This window comes from Prosopis cineraria, unplaced genomic scaffold (genome assembly GCF_029017545.1).
Source record: "Prosopis cineraria cultivar Desert tree isolate PC_DT_omini unplaced genomic scaffold, ASM2901754v1 PC2, whole genome shotgun sequence".
NCBI classification, from domain to species: domain Eukaryota; kingdom Viridiplantae; phylum Streptophyta; class Magnoliopsida; order Fabales; family Fabaceae; genus Prosopis; species Prosopis cineraria.
Genome location: NW_026555333.1, coordinates 35312682 through 35326784, shown reverse-complemented (window position 1 = coordinate 35326784; position 14103 = coordinate 35312682). Strand labels below are relative to the sequence as shown.

General features: G+C 30.8%; 1 pseudogene; it reads left to right on the top strand.

Moving 5' to 3' along the window:
* The first annotated feature begins 2926 nt into the window (after positions 1-2926).
* On the top strand, positions 2927-5658 carry LOC129303846 (reticulon-like protein B8; annotated as a pseudogene).
* The last annotated feature ends 8445 nt before the right edge of the window (positions 5659-14103 follow it).

The window sequence follows — 14103 nt, the reverse complement described above, 5'->3', positions numbered from 1 at the left end:
AAAAAGCAATTATTATAAAATCTAAACTAAAATTCTTAATAATAAAAGTAAAGTTGTTAATATAAAAAATATAGCTGCTAATAATAAAACTAAGTTGTAAAGTCTTAAGATTTTCAAAATAATTATCTCATTTTGTAACACCATTATATATATTTATATATATATTACACATACCACACACACATATATAAATTACCTAATGCTTTTTATATTAGACCCAATATATTCTTTTTTACTTTTTCCTTCTTGACCAAAAAGCATAGGATCAGCGCGGGGTTCTTCTTAAAATGTTTCACCCTCCAGAAGGCAGAAACAACCAAAAGTTCAAATCCGCCAATGACACCGTCAAAGAAAATTCCAAAAATGAAAAAAGGAAAAAAAAATAAAAAAAGAACGAAAAAGAGTTACTATTTCATGACTTCAAATTTAAGCATCCGGGCAGGCAGGGGACGTACCCACGCGGGGGGGGTAAAATAGCAAACATCACATTTAATTTTTAGTTAAATTTACACTTGCTCCTCCTTTAAATTACAATTGTCTCCCTCAAAAAATAATTACCCCATACCCTCTTTAAAATTATCAAGTATATATTAATATATATATATATATATTATTTATTTTATTTATCATAAAAATAAAAATTTATGATACAAATAAATTAATATATATTTTTAAACTTTTTAAATAATTTATCTATATATTAAATTAATTAATATTTATAATTATATTTTCTTAAAAAGTATCAATATTTATGTTTGGGCTAGACTATATTTTAGTCCATCAATTTTATATAAAAAATTTTATTTAATTTTTAATTTTATAAAATATTTTTTTGATTTTTAAATTTTAGCATCATTAGAAAATTTTACATTAACTTTTTAAAAATTGATAAAATATTATCAAATGTTGATATATTAAATTTAATTTATTTAAAATAATAATAATTAGTATAAAAAATAATTACTTAAAATTAATAATGTTAGGAGTATGGAATTGAATTTTTTATAAAATTAAAAAATTAAATTAAAATATTATATAAAGTTAAATAATTAAAAATATATTTTATTCTTATATTTAATTTAAACATTGCCCCTCTGATGAATTTTTCCAGTCCGTCACCGCCGGTAGGTGGATCACTTGGGTTGGTCAACGACGACCGTTTCCACTTTGAAGCAGAAACTTGTAGAGAGATTCCGCATGCAGTTTTCAACACCTGCAGATTCTTCCAACGCCATTTTAATCCCTCATCATCCACCATCTTTTCTCTCTGCTTTTCCCTTTTGCTTTAATCTACGTCGATTCCCCTGCGCACTCTGGTAAGTGCCACTGATTGTTCATTTCTTCTCAATCTTTTGCATGCTTAGCTAATCATATATATATGTATGTATTTTTTACTTTTATGCTCTGATCGACGTTTGCGTTGCAATATAATTTAATCTCTCCTGGCTTAGGGTAATTCGTTCGTTGCGATTTTTTGGGGTGCGAAGATGAATGTAGTTGTGGATGATTGAGACGAAAATTGATCTCTCTCATGGATCGGGACGAAAATTTGAAAGATGAATTTATTAGGACGAAACTTCATTGACTATGAATATAATTGTGGGTGTTTGAAGATGGATGTTTTAAATTCTGGAGTTCTGCGTTTCACTGTGCTATTGGAAGAAATTCTCTCTCTCTCTCTCTCTCTCTCTCTCTCTCTCTAGCTTGGTTATCTATGCGTTTTTTTTTTTTTTTTGGGTTGTTGCTTATGAAGCATTAGAAGTCTAGCGTTCCCACTACCTTTTTCTGTAACAACACCTGTGGACCTGGGTTATCACTTTTCTATGGGGCCAAGTTTGAAACGAATTTTCTTTTCATCTGTGGCGCTACGTGATTTCTGTAGTATAAAATATATGCTAGAAATTAGGACATGAATTATTTGATCTTCAAAATGTTTATCCAGCGTTGAGGCTTACCTTCTCTCCTTCCATGTTCCCACCAATAAAAGCAATCTGCACTGCCTAGGAAATTCTCGGGCCACGCTACTATAAGGATAGTGTTGAAATTCCCTACCATGTTATTAATTGATATGCTGAATTCAAGGCATGATACAGCCTGCAGATGCAAAAGTCTCTGCATCTGAGCTTCATGGATTTAGTGAAGAATTCAGGAGTAGGTTAGATTTTCCAATGTGTATGCAAGCGCTCTATTATTGGCCACTAATGAGCTAACATAATCAATTGACTGAGGAGAGTGATTTGAGTCTTTTGAAATTGGAAGTTTGTAAGGTGCATCTGAATTTTGAAGGAAGTATGAAGAAAAAAGGAGAGAGGCAGATGCATTGTTTTCTTTGGACATCAAAGTAATGGGTATAAACCAGCTCCTTTGGCCTGGTGTGGAAGTACTCTGCCCTACAGCAGTTAATTTTTTATGATGAATTGTAAGATGCTTTCCTAGCTTGCCTACCCAAAAGACAATCCTATTAATATTTTCTTCTGAATTGAATAAAATAGGCAACTATGCTTTCTTTGTGGGATAGATTTGACTATTGAAGCCTACCTCAAGCTACAGCATTATCGATTTCTGCCTGTTTCACATTCACTCCTTTTATTTCCTTTTTACGAGATTGTTAACAACTATTATTAGTGTATCATCCATCCTCGTTTACTGTGGTTGTCAAATGTCTATTGGTTCCTTTGGTTCTAAACTAACCAGAAAATGTGACTCAGATTGGGCCATAACACTTCATTGAATTGGGATTGGTCTTTGTGAAAACTTTGCACAATTACATGGAGAGCTGAAGGTTCAAGAAATCAAAGTTTAATCTTGAAATTTTTTTTAAGTTCTTGATTTTCTTATTGGTGGGATTAAATGAAAAAAAATTTTCAAGATGAAAGATGTTATTGTTTATGAAGGCTGTGTGCTTACAGAAGAATTAAAGCTTCACTAGGCAAAGTGATGAAGCTCGCTGCTTGGAAACAAAATAGAGAATATTTGGAAATAAGTTAGTTTCAAAAGAGTTGTGAAATACGTTTTGACGTTGCGGTGTTCTATGATGTCCAGCGCTTTTCTCATTTGTCATGCATTAGAAAACAATCAAGTCTCTCACATTCACTTTCTGTGTGCTCTGCAGTTGTTTTAGAATGACACTGTGATGGTAGGTATTGGAATTATTATGTAAAATCTTTTATTTTTTCCCCTCTTAGGTTTATATTTTAGAGAAGATCTGTAACTATGGCTGACAAAATCTCAGCTGAGAACCTCCTTAACAACCTCATGGATACATTGCTGAGAAGCGGAAAACCTGTTTCATTCTTTGGAGGGAGAGAGTTCAAACTCACTGCATTCTCAGTTTAGGAGACTTTTGGGACGTCAGAAGCCTGTGCACCATCTTTTAGGGGGTGGAAAATGTATGAAAGTTCAACTCAGTGTAATATTAACATATAAAAAGGCCACCACTTGGCCTCAGCTGATTTTATCATTGTTATTATGATTATAATTATGCTTATATTTTTTTTGTCCTTTGATGTCATAGCTGCTGATGTCTTATTATGGAGGGACAAGAAGATTTCTGCTAGTGTTTTAACTAGTGCAACATCTGTATGGGTGCTTTTTGAATGGCTTAATTATCATCTCCTGACTCTTGTATGCTTTGCTCTGGTTCTTATCATGCTTGTGCAGTTTGTTTGGTCAAATGCTTCGGCTATTCTAGCAGGTTTTTATTGGAAAGCATTCCCATCTCTGCTGTTACATGAATTTATTCAGATGTGATATGGCACTGCACAGCTTCAAGTGTATTTTTCTTTATGGTGACACAGTGTTCCATCTGAAGTTCCACGCCTTGCTCTCCCAGAAGATTTCTTTGTCAACATCGCAAAAACAGTAGGTGCTGAGGTTAACCGGGGTTTGAGGTTTATTCAAGATGTTTCTTGTGGAGGAAACTTGAAGCAATTTCTTGTTGTATGTTGCTCTTCTATGTTCTTTTGTACTTTGTTATTGTCATTTTGACACAAATTTATAACTTTATAGGAGAAACCATTCTTTGCTTTCTGACACTAGCTTTTGCTTTCTGCATTTGCTTTTCAATCAATTCGTTTTGTTTTAGAACTGCATCTTTCAATTTTGATACATTAATTTTGTTCATGGGAGCTTCTTGTAGCCTTCAAATTCCTAGCATGATATCAAAATGTATGTAAAAAAGATTATCGTAATTTATTTAAACTGCAAAGAACTGGTGTAATTTACTGAGAAAAATAAGCAATGAAAAACCACAATGATGCATTTCTACTTTACCATCAACTACAGCTGCTGCTTCTTATTTAATCTTTACTTACTTTTCCATGAAATTTGTGACTAACAATCAAAGAATCCTCAGGTTGTTGGTAGCTTGATGTCTGCGGCTGTGATTGGAGGCTGGTGCAATTTTCTCACTGTCATTTATATTGGTGGGTGACCTCCTTTTTCTTGGCATGCTCAATTTGTTGGGAAAATAACACCTAAGGACTCATAACTCAAAAAATAAGAAAACTTTCTTGAGGATTGTATGAATTAAGTTATTATTGGTGCTTTCTCATAATCTCAAAATTATAACTCGGTCTTCTCTGTTTGCAATCATAGGCTGTAACAAATCCGAAACACCATCATAGCATTGGGAAGATCAGGTTAAGCTTGTATGATGGAGAGTGATGCTAGGAAGCATAAGAAATTATTTTGGACAGTCAGCCCCTGTTTTTAATGTGATAATTATCTATTTCTATTACTGTTTTTAATGTCAATAATTCTCTTTTAATAATTATTTAACAGTTTTTATCCTTTTTATTACTTCTTAAAAATATGAGTAGCAAAGTTACTTTTTACATTAAAAATCTTTTTCCCCATTTCATTATTTTTCATTCAGTGTACTTAACATATCCTAATGGCCCCTTTGGTTCAAAGAATCAGAGGCAATCTGATGATGTGAACTTATATATGCATAAAAAATGCATACTGGGAGTGTTATGATCGAATTGCGCGTCAAATGTATGCCATTTGAATCCAGTACAACAAATGAGTCCTTAATTGGGAACTATTATAAACCTTGGGTTCTCTAACCTTACTAGTTAGTTTTATATGCTTAGCTTTTCTAGAAGCTTATGTCAAATAAGTGCTCAGTAACCATTTCATGTGGCATGACCTGTTCTGGAAAATTCATGTGAATTATACTTTGTAGAAAGTTGAACATTGATGCTTCTGTCTTTCCATTCAAATTCTCAAGTGTTTATGAGATGCTTTTTGATTGCTGAAACGTGAGTTGTGTCCAAAGGTTTTGTGGCTGCACACACACTCCCAGTTCTGTATGAAAGGCACGAAGATGAAGTCGACAACTTCGTGTACAAGATTCTTGATGAGATGCAGAACCGCTTAAGCCTTGATGCTGGTTTTCTCAGCAGGATCTCCAAGGGAAAGCTCAAAGGAAAGAAGTATGATTAAATTGTTAATAATGCTCAACGTGATGGTTTTAACTTGAATAAAGTTGTTTTTAATATTCTGCTTCAATGTAGTGTCTTGGATGCTGTTAATGCTTTTCTGTTTCAAAGTTTTGGTCTTGGAACCCTTTTCAGTTTCAACCATTGATTTGGAAGGCAGGCTTGGGGTGTGTTTGGATTAGGATTAACTAAATAAAATTGATTACAGGTGAAATTGATTTGTCAAATTGATTTTGACTATAATTGATTACGTTGTGTGGTGTAATTGATTTATAAAATTAATTAATTAGATTGATTTTGAGTATAATTGAAAAATAGAATTAAAAATTAGATAAAATTATGAGTTGGTGAAAACATATGAGTACATTGACAGGAACCAATGACCCTTGCTAGTTCACGCTAGGAAAAGATGTAGTCCCACTTCTGATAAAGATCCAGTTTATATGATTAAATAATTTTAATATTAGGGTTTTACATAAATATATTCAATACTTTTTATATCTATTATATATATTTGAGTGATTTATGACTTTAATTAATTGTTTTAATATGTAGATTATTGGATTTTGAGTGGGGAACTTCTAAATAATTGGTGCTAAGCTAAGAGTAGAGGTAGGAATACGAACTTGCCCGGCCCTTAAGGGCCTAGGCTCTTGAGCCCGGTTATATATTTTTAGTCCCTTTTCCGAAACCCGGCCCTTATGTAAAGGGCTCAGGGCCGGGCCTGAAAACCCTGTTAAAAAAATAAAAAAATTAAAATAAAATTTAATATTGTAAATTAATTAAAATATTTTGAAATTTAAAAAATTAAAATCCACACAATATTTAAAAATTAAACAACATATTTAGAAATTTAAACAACACACATTCATCAATCAAAACTCAAATCCTCTTTATCCTCATCATCTATAAATAAAACATTAAATCTCTCGAATGTAAGTGTACTTGTTGAAGAATGAAGATGGAGGTGAAAATTCAATGTCAATTATCTTTACAACTTCTTCTTCATCATCTATAATAAATATTGATCAAATTGTGTCATCATCAATCAAATATATTTATGTATGTATATAAATATATATAAAATAATCAGGCTTATCAGGGCTTGGAGGGCCTCCCGAGCCCGAGCTCTTTTACATAGGGCTTATCAGGGCCAGGTCCTCAAGTCTAGTTCCTTTGAAAAAAAATAATTTTCAAAACCCGAACTTTTATTTAAACAGGGCCTACAAGCCCGGCTCTCCAGGCTCGGCCCTTATTCCTGGCTCTAGCTAGGAGAAGGAATGAGGGACTTAAATAAAAAGAAGACTTTGATTTTAAATTAAGAAAACATTACACCAGAAGACTTTCACTTTTCTCCCACTGAACTCACGATCATATTTCATTTCTTACACTTTCACCCAATTTTCTTGTCAAGTCACCTCACTCACACATTTCACCTCACTCCGCTTGCTTTACTTCTTTCTCGCTTCTGTTTCTCACACACTCATTAGGTGCACCCACGGAAATATTTATACTTTGACAATGGCGGTGATGGGCTTGATTATAATGTTGTTTTGCACCAAATTATTTAATTAAACTAAATTCTAGTGCAATTAAGGTGTAATATAGATCATTTCCCTAAAAGCTTAGCCAAATTGATTATGAAAGTGTTTAAAAGTGTTACAAGTTATCCAAAGATTGAGTTCAAATGTTAAAACTAGTCTAAATCACTAAAGTGATAAAAGCAAGTAAAGAGTGTTTTGAGTCCCTTATGAAAGATGGTGATAACTAGGAATTAGATGATAAATATATCATTATCTCAATTATGAAATGCTTTATAAAATCTTCTCATTGGTCAATCCAAGGTAATTAAACATTGATTACTCTAGCTAGTTGTCTCCACTAGTTTCACTAATTAGATTGGAATTATCAATGTGTCTAGATCCTCTTAATGCTATGGCCAAGGCTAAGAATGTGCTTGGGAAGGTTACAAAATTATGCAAATCCATTAAGACGAGTCATGAAATCACTCACAAAATTATGCAAAGCAAATTCAAGACTATCAATATGACAATACAAAATTATGCAATTATTATATTGGAAACGGATCAAAGCCTCAAGTTATAACAAGAGGAGATACAAGACAAGCATTCCCATTCAAGAACATATGAACTCCAACTAGAATTACACGCATATCACAGTTGCAATCTAATTAAGAATTACAACAAAGAGTAGGAATGAGAAAACTAGAATAAGAGAATTCTTGGCAAGTTAGCATTCAATCTTCATTCATATTCCTCCTAGGAATCTCTTCGGTAGCCTTCAAGTTCCATCTTCAAGTCCACCATGGAAGCCTTCATCAAGAGATATTGTTCATAAGGCGATATTGTTCCAAAAAGTATAGAAAGTCCTTGATGTTTTACATTGATTCTATAGCCGATTGATGCACACAATTATGTTTTACTGCAAGTATATGATTTGTAATTAGTAAGCAGCCAATCAAGTTTGATCCCACAAAGAATCAAGTTAATTGGTAATTAGGCAATAAAGTCTTCATTTTCATTTAAGTTGAGCAAAGCAAGATATAGATTTGATTTTTGCAAAATAAGGATTAAAATTAGAAAAATACATTAAAATTAAAATTCTAACAACCACAAACAATCAAGGCAATCTAGAGTGGCTAATCCCTTTTTTAATTTATAGAACATGTAATTATCTAAATAAATTCACTTAATATTAATTTGTTAATCTAGAGAATTAATAGGAATAATTATCTTTCGATTAATTACACCCCTCTCTTAAATTAATTTATTATTTCTAACACAATTATCCAAGAGGCAAAATGACACAAATTCACTCTAATGTGATTATATGGCTCCAATAGGTATATTCCTATCCTATTGACAAATTAAAATAAATTCTAATCCCACATTACTCAATCTAATGGTCAAATTTAGATTTTTCTCTTCCAAGACAAAACCTAAATCTCCAAATTCACACTTAATGATGGCCAAGCATTAAGTAGACAAATAAGCATAAGATTAAGTAAACAAAATTAATATTAAGCTTAAATAAATGGTCCGAACATTCTCTAAGCCAAAAATCAGTTCATAGCTATGCTAGATTAAGAGAAAATCAGCCACACATGGCTTCTATAACAACAAAATCAACAATATATACAGCAAAGTAAAGAGAAGAAGGAGAAGAAAAGCATAATCAAATCAATCTTGAGCAAAACCCTTGATTTTTCACCAAACCAAAGCTTCTCCAACCCTTCTTTGGCTCTTTTCTCTCTTCCTAGACGTTTTATAGCTGTTAGAAGTGAATAATAGTCGAAAATGAGGTGCTTAAGCCCTAAAAATTTGCTAAAAGTCCAAACTATGTGTTTTACTAAAATCGCACTTCATTGTAGTGAAGATGACCTATTTAAATTTTCTTTTTAAATTTAATTTTGTTGATTTGGACTCAAAAATTTTCTTCTTTGGGCCCCTAAATGGGCCTCCCTACATGCATAAAACTTAAAATAAATAATAGAATTGATCCACTAACTTTTAACATATTTTCAAGCTCATTTTCACACACATTCATCTATTTAATCATATTTTTGCTAACAAAATTCAAATAAAGGACTTGCAATTACAATTAAAGCACCAATAAATTCAATAAAATATTGAAAGTCATCATCGATGTAGAAAGTCATGTAATTTTTAAAAAAAATTATACCCCACTTTTTACATTGTTATAATCACAACCAGTGAAAAAAGTTAATTTTCTATATCAATTGTTACTATAACTGATGTAAAAAGTGAGTTTTTTACATTGGTTATTGTTACAACTGATGTAGAAAATTAACTTTTTACATAGGTTATGATTAGAACCAATATAAAAGTGATTTTTTTATATACATAATATATATTTCTATACACTATCACATCCTTGTACACAAAAATAATCAACCAGACAGTACAATTCATATAAAATTTTTATCTAAACAATACAATCCATTTTAATTATCCAAACATATCAACTATCTAACATAATTCCTTTACAATTTGCAACAATTAAATTGTCACAATCAACTAACCACAAGGTATTACAAAACTTACCTAAAGCCAACAAACTTGTTAATGTTGTTTAGAACTATCTGAACTTAAAAACTCTCCATAAAAGGCCGCATAAGTTAGTCTTCATTGTTTGTTTATGGCTTTATATAATTGATAAGAAATGATTAAATAAGTTCATAAAGCGTTAGACTCACTTGCTTTTGGCCCAATTCTCATAAGATCCTTGAATTTATATGCATGCTTCAAGGATAATTGATATGTTCTCATTGCCCTATGCATGAGTAAGATTATGAAGTTAGTGACTAATACATCTTTAAAAAAAAATTAAATTGAAGAATTTTGGACTAATATAAAATAGTGGATTCTAAGAAAACTCCACTCAACTGATGATTTTAAGAACAACATGTTTGCTACTATATATATTCATCAACACCAAAACATGCATGTAATTGATTTGAAAATGATGAATTTTTCAAGTCATGAAAATGAAAGAAAGACAAAATAAGACCAAAAAGTGTATATAAAATATATATTATTAAATCCATCAAAATATTTGAACGTGATATATATTGAAATCATAATTATGATTTTTCTTTAGCCAACACTGTTAAATCCATCCAAACTCTTAAATTTAATCATCATAATCATTATTACACTTGCATAACACCTATTTAACTTCAAAATCACGATAAAACTCGAACCCAATGGTTGGGCATCCCTAAAAAAGAAAACCCTAACCATAAATTCTACAAAAATTAGTTTAAAGAAGAGACTAGTGGGTAGGAATAAGTTTAAACAATCTTATCTTACTAATTTGAGTCCAAAAAAGTGCTTGGAATCAATGCTTCCACCAAACCATGAGCAACTAGTTGAAGAAACTAACATGAGCACATCTGAAAATGGAGAAGATGAAAAAGGAGGAGGGAGATTTTCAAAGAAATGGAAGATATGGTTTTAAGAAGACGATGATCATAGGTGGGGAGGATCAATACCATTGAAGATTTGTGATTTTGAGCAAGAAAAATGGTGAAGATGAGGAGAAAATCATGTCTATGAGTGATAAATCATGAAAATGATGTCTATGTGAGAGAAGAAAAATGATGCAAAAATTTAGAAAACTTTTTACATTAGTTTCCTAAGAAACCGATGTAGAAAGTACTTTATACATCTGATATAGAAAGTAATTAATTTTTTAAATTTTAATAATTTTAATCACTTTTTATATTGATTGTCTAGGCAACTGATGTAGAAAAGACTATTTACATTAGTTGCCTAAGGATAAGCTAGTAATTAGAAACTGATGTAGAAAGTACTTTATACATTCGATATATAAAGTATTTAATTTTTTAAATTTTAAAATTTTAATCATTTTTTACATTGGTTGTCTAGGCAACTCATATAGAAAAGATTATTTACATTAGTTGCCTAAGGATAAGCTAGTAATTACAAAATTATCACCATCTTATTTTCTACATCATTTATATATCAATCGATGTAAAAAGTTTCTTGTAAAAAGTCAAATATATACTACTCACTTGTTGAGCTATGTGCATTCTGGGGTGGGTGGGTGCACCCCTTAAGATTTTGAAAATAGAGGTGTTTATGTATTAATTTTAGATCTTGCCCTCTCTGATTTTTTAATTTTGCACTCTTTAATGTTTGTTATCTGCTTCATTTGTGAGAGAGAGAGAGAGAGAGAAGAAGAAGAAGACTGCGAGTGTGTGGAAGGCTTACAACAAGTGGCAGTAATTGACGTGAAATTGAGGAGACAAGGAAGTTTGGCCAAAAAAAAGAGAGAGATTGAGAGAATTTTTTTAATATTTTATTTGTGATATTTGTAAAAGTTTGAAAAAAAATTATTTTTATATTATTTGTTTGTTTAAATACTATCTTAAATTTGCATTTCTTAAACTTTTTAATTACTTAAATATATTCTTGTTAAAATATGATTTACGTTAAGGTGAAATTATCATTAGATTTTGAAAGAGTAATATTCTTTATTTAAACAATATAAATCAAATTTATATAACGTTGAGTTAAAATAAATTCTTAAGAATTACTATCAAGCTCTAGTTATAAGATATATAATTTATACTCCTTTTGTTAAAAAATGTAAGGCATTTGTTGAGAGATTAAATGTTAAAAAATATAAGACATTTTTAATCTTTCAATGTATAATTATTACTTTTTGTTTTCAAAAGTACCCCTATTAAATAAATTATTTTATATTTATTTTAAGGTGAAACACTCTTATATAAAGGGATAAATATAAAAAAATATAGTTAATTTAAAAATAAATAACTGATTTATTGGAACATGAAATTCAATTAAAAGTACTTTATATTTTTGAAGTGAGAGAATATATAATTAAAAATTAATTTTGGCAAAAAATTAATTATTTAATATTTAAATAATATCTTGTCCATTCTAATCAAAGATCCTAACTCCGTCACTGAACCACTAGTGCATTAGAGGAGGCGAAAGTGATAAAGGTTGAGTTAGTCATCAATGTTACGGTAAAAACGGGACATGGCCTCCCACGGGGCTTGGTTGACCTTATGAGGCTTGGCAAGGGAGACGTGGAACAGAGAGGAAGTGATGGTATTTGCGGTGGTGGAGGAACAAGCAGAGATGGAGCTACTACAGTGGTGGCTACTGAAGTTGAGGCTTGTCAACCAGCTCGAGTTGGATTTTGTGGGAAATTGAATTTCCTATCTCAACGGCTTGGTCCCCAAGGTTGTGCTCACTATACTCTTCAATGATGAAGGAGACAATTTCGAGAGACAAACTCAAATTTTGGGTCTTCATCTGTTGATCGAGCTTCTGTATGGTGGTCATATTTCTTGGCTCGAGCAAGGATCTTGACCATCTCTTTGAATTCCACAAATGTAGGTTAGTATGAAGGGTTGTGGATTGAGCCTAATTGAAGAAGCTGAAGGACTCGGTGCTGGAGTTAGAACAGGCATGAAGAACATGAAAGACGAGCTTGGCGTTGATGGAGATGCGAAGGTTGTTATTGAAGAAAGGAATATATTACAGATATAATATAAATATTTTAATACATATATTTATATTTTAATTTCATAAATATATATAAATATATATATACATCTATATATATATATATGTATATATATATTTTTAAGTTTTGCTCATCAATTTTTTATAACATAAAAAAATTAATTATTATGTTTACAATAAATTTTTTAAAGTTTTTTTTAATATAAACTATCATTAAATTGATAAAAATTTCATCTTACTCATGAGTATTGAAGAATGATTTAAATGCATAATTGGGATATAAAGTTCCCTTCGGTCTAAGAAGTTTTATTATTTACTTATTAAATTTATTATTTAATTCTTTTAATATATAATCATAGTAAATAAATATATCAACACGGCAATGATGCTCCATTGTCACAACATTTTTATGTCAATTATATTTTTTTGTTCTAATGCTTAACAAAATTTGTTAGTAATAATTCTTATAATTTCTTTCATCAAATATAAAACGAAAGTTAAATCAAATGACTTCAATGGTTTAATAACATGTATAGTATTATCTTGTTGAAAATAAATAGATTTTATTATAAATATATCTTTAAAATACTGAAAAAAACAGTTACACTATACATATATAAAAGACTACATATAGATTTGAAATGAGAACTCCATTTACTATTTTAAAGCTTTTATAATATACCAACTTAGGAGTTGACAATATATGACCCTTACATTTTATTAAGAAAAAAATTAAAAAATTAGGGGGTCATGGCTCTTAGTCCCTCTTGTCTCCATCTTTGCAAGGAGCCATGAAAATGAGTAGATAAAGGCATGTTTGTCATTGTTCATCATGAACAACAAGTTATCAGGCATGCTAGAGATGTTGAGTATCAATTGATAATAAAAAGAATCCATGGACTCCCTTATCACAATTTATCCGAATGTAAAAGATACACAAGATTTGGTAGAATAAGTGTTTGATTATTATTGAAACGTAAACAGTTACAAGTTTAAATTGGAGATAAAAACTACTTGATAAACCTAAGAACTATGGATTTAAAATGCGAGTCTTTTTTTAGTGTTGACTGTTGTCTTCTTCTGCGCTTTGGTACTCTATTTATAGTGGTAGAGTGATGTTAGCCTCTCCCTTAGAACCTGAAATGTTCTTACAAAGAATTAGGGATCCTGCAAAACTTATAGCGTAATTTTTACTCTTTACTCACTATCTTCCATTTTAAGTAATCAGCCTATCTCGTCGAAATATTTAGGCACGATGATGCTGCTCCTATGAGATTCAGGATCGATTGAGATCGTGTCTTTATGTATCAATTGTCCACAAAGTGGGTTTGTAACTGACGGGATTTTGACATGCTTAATTGGCCATGACTCTCCACTGAGCTCAGGGCTGGCTCTTTTGTTTAGGTTACTGATTAAGTTTGACTCTTTAATCACTTAGCTCATATAGTTTTATGGCCTATTTAAATGCTCTAGCAAGCTATATTTCATATTTAGCTCAAATAATTATAAATAGATGAAAGGTTATACACACTATGTTTGTTTAGTTGATGGTTTACTTTGCACCATATCATAATATAAAATGCTCAATATTCTTT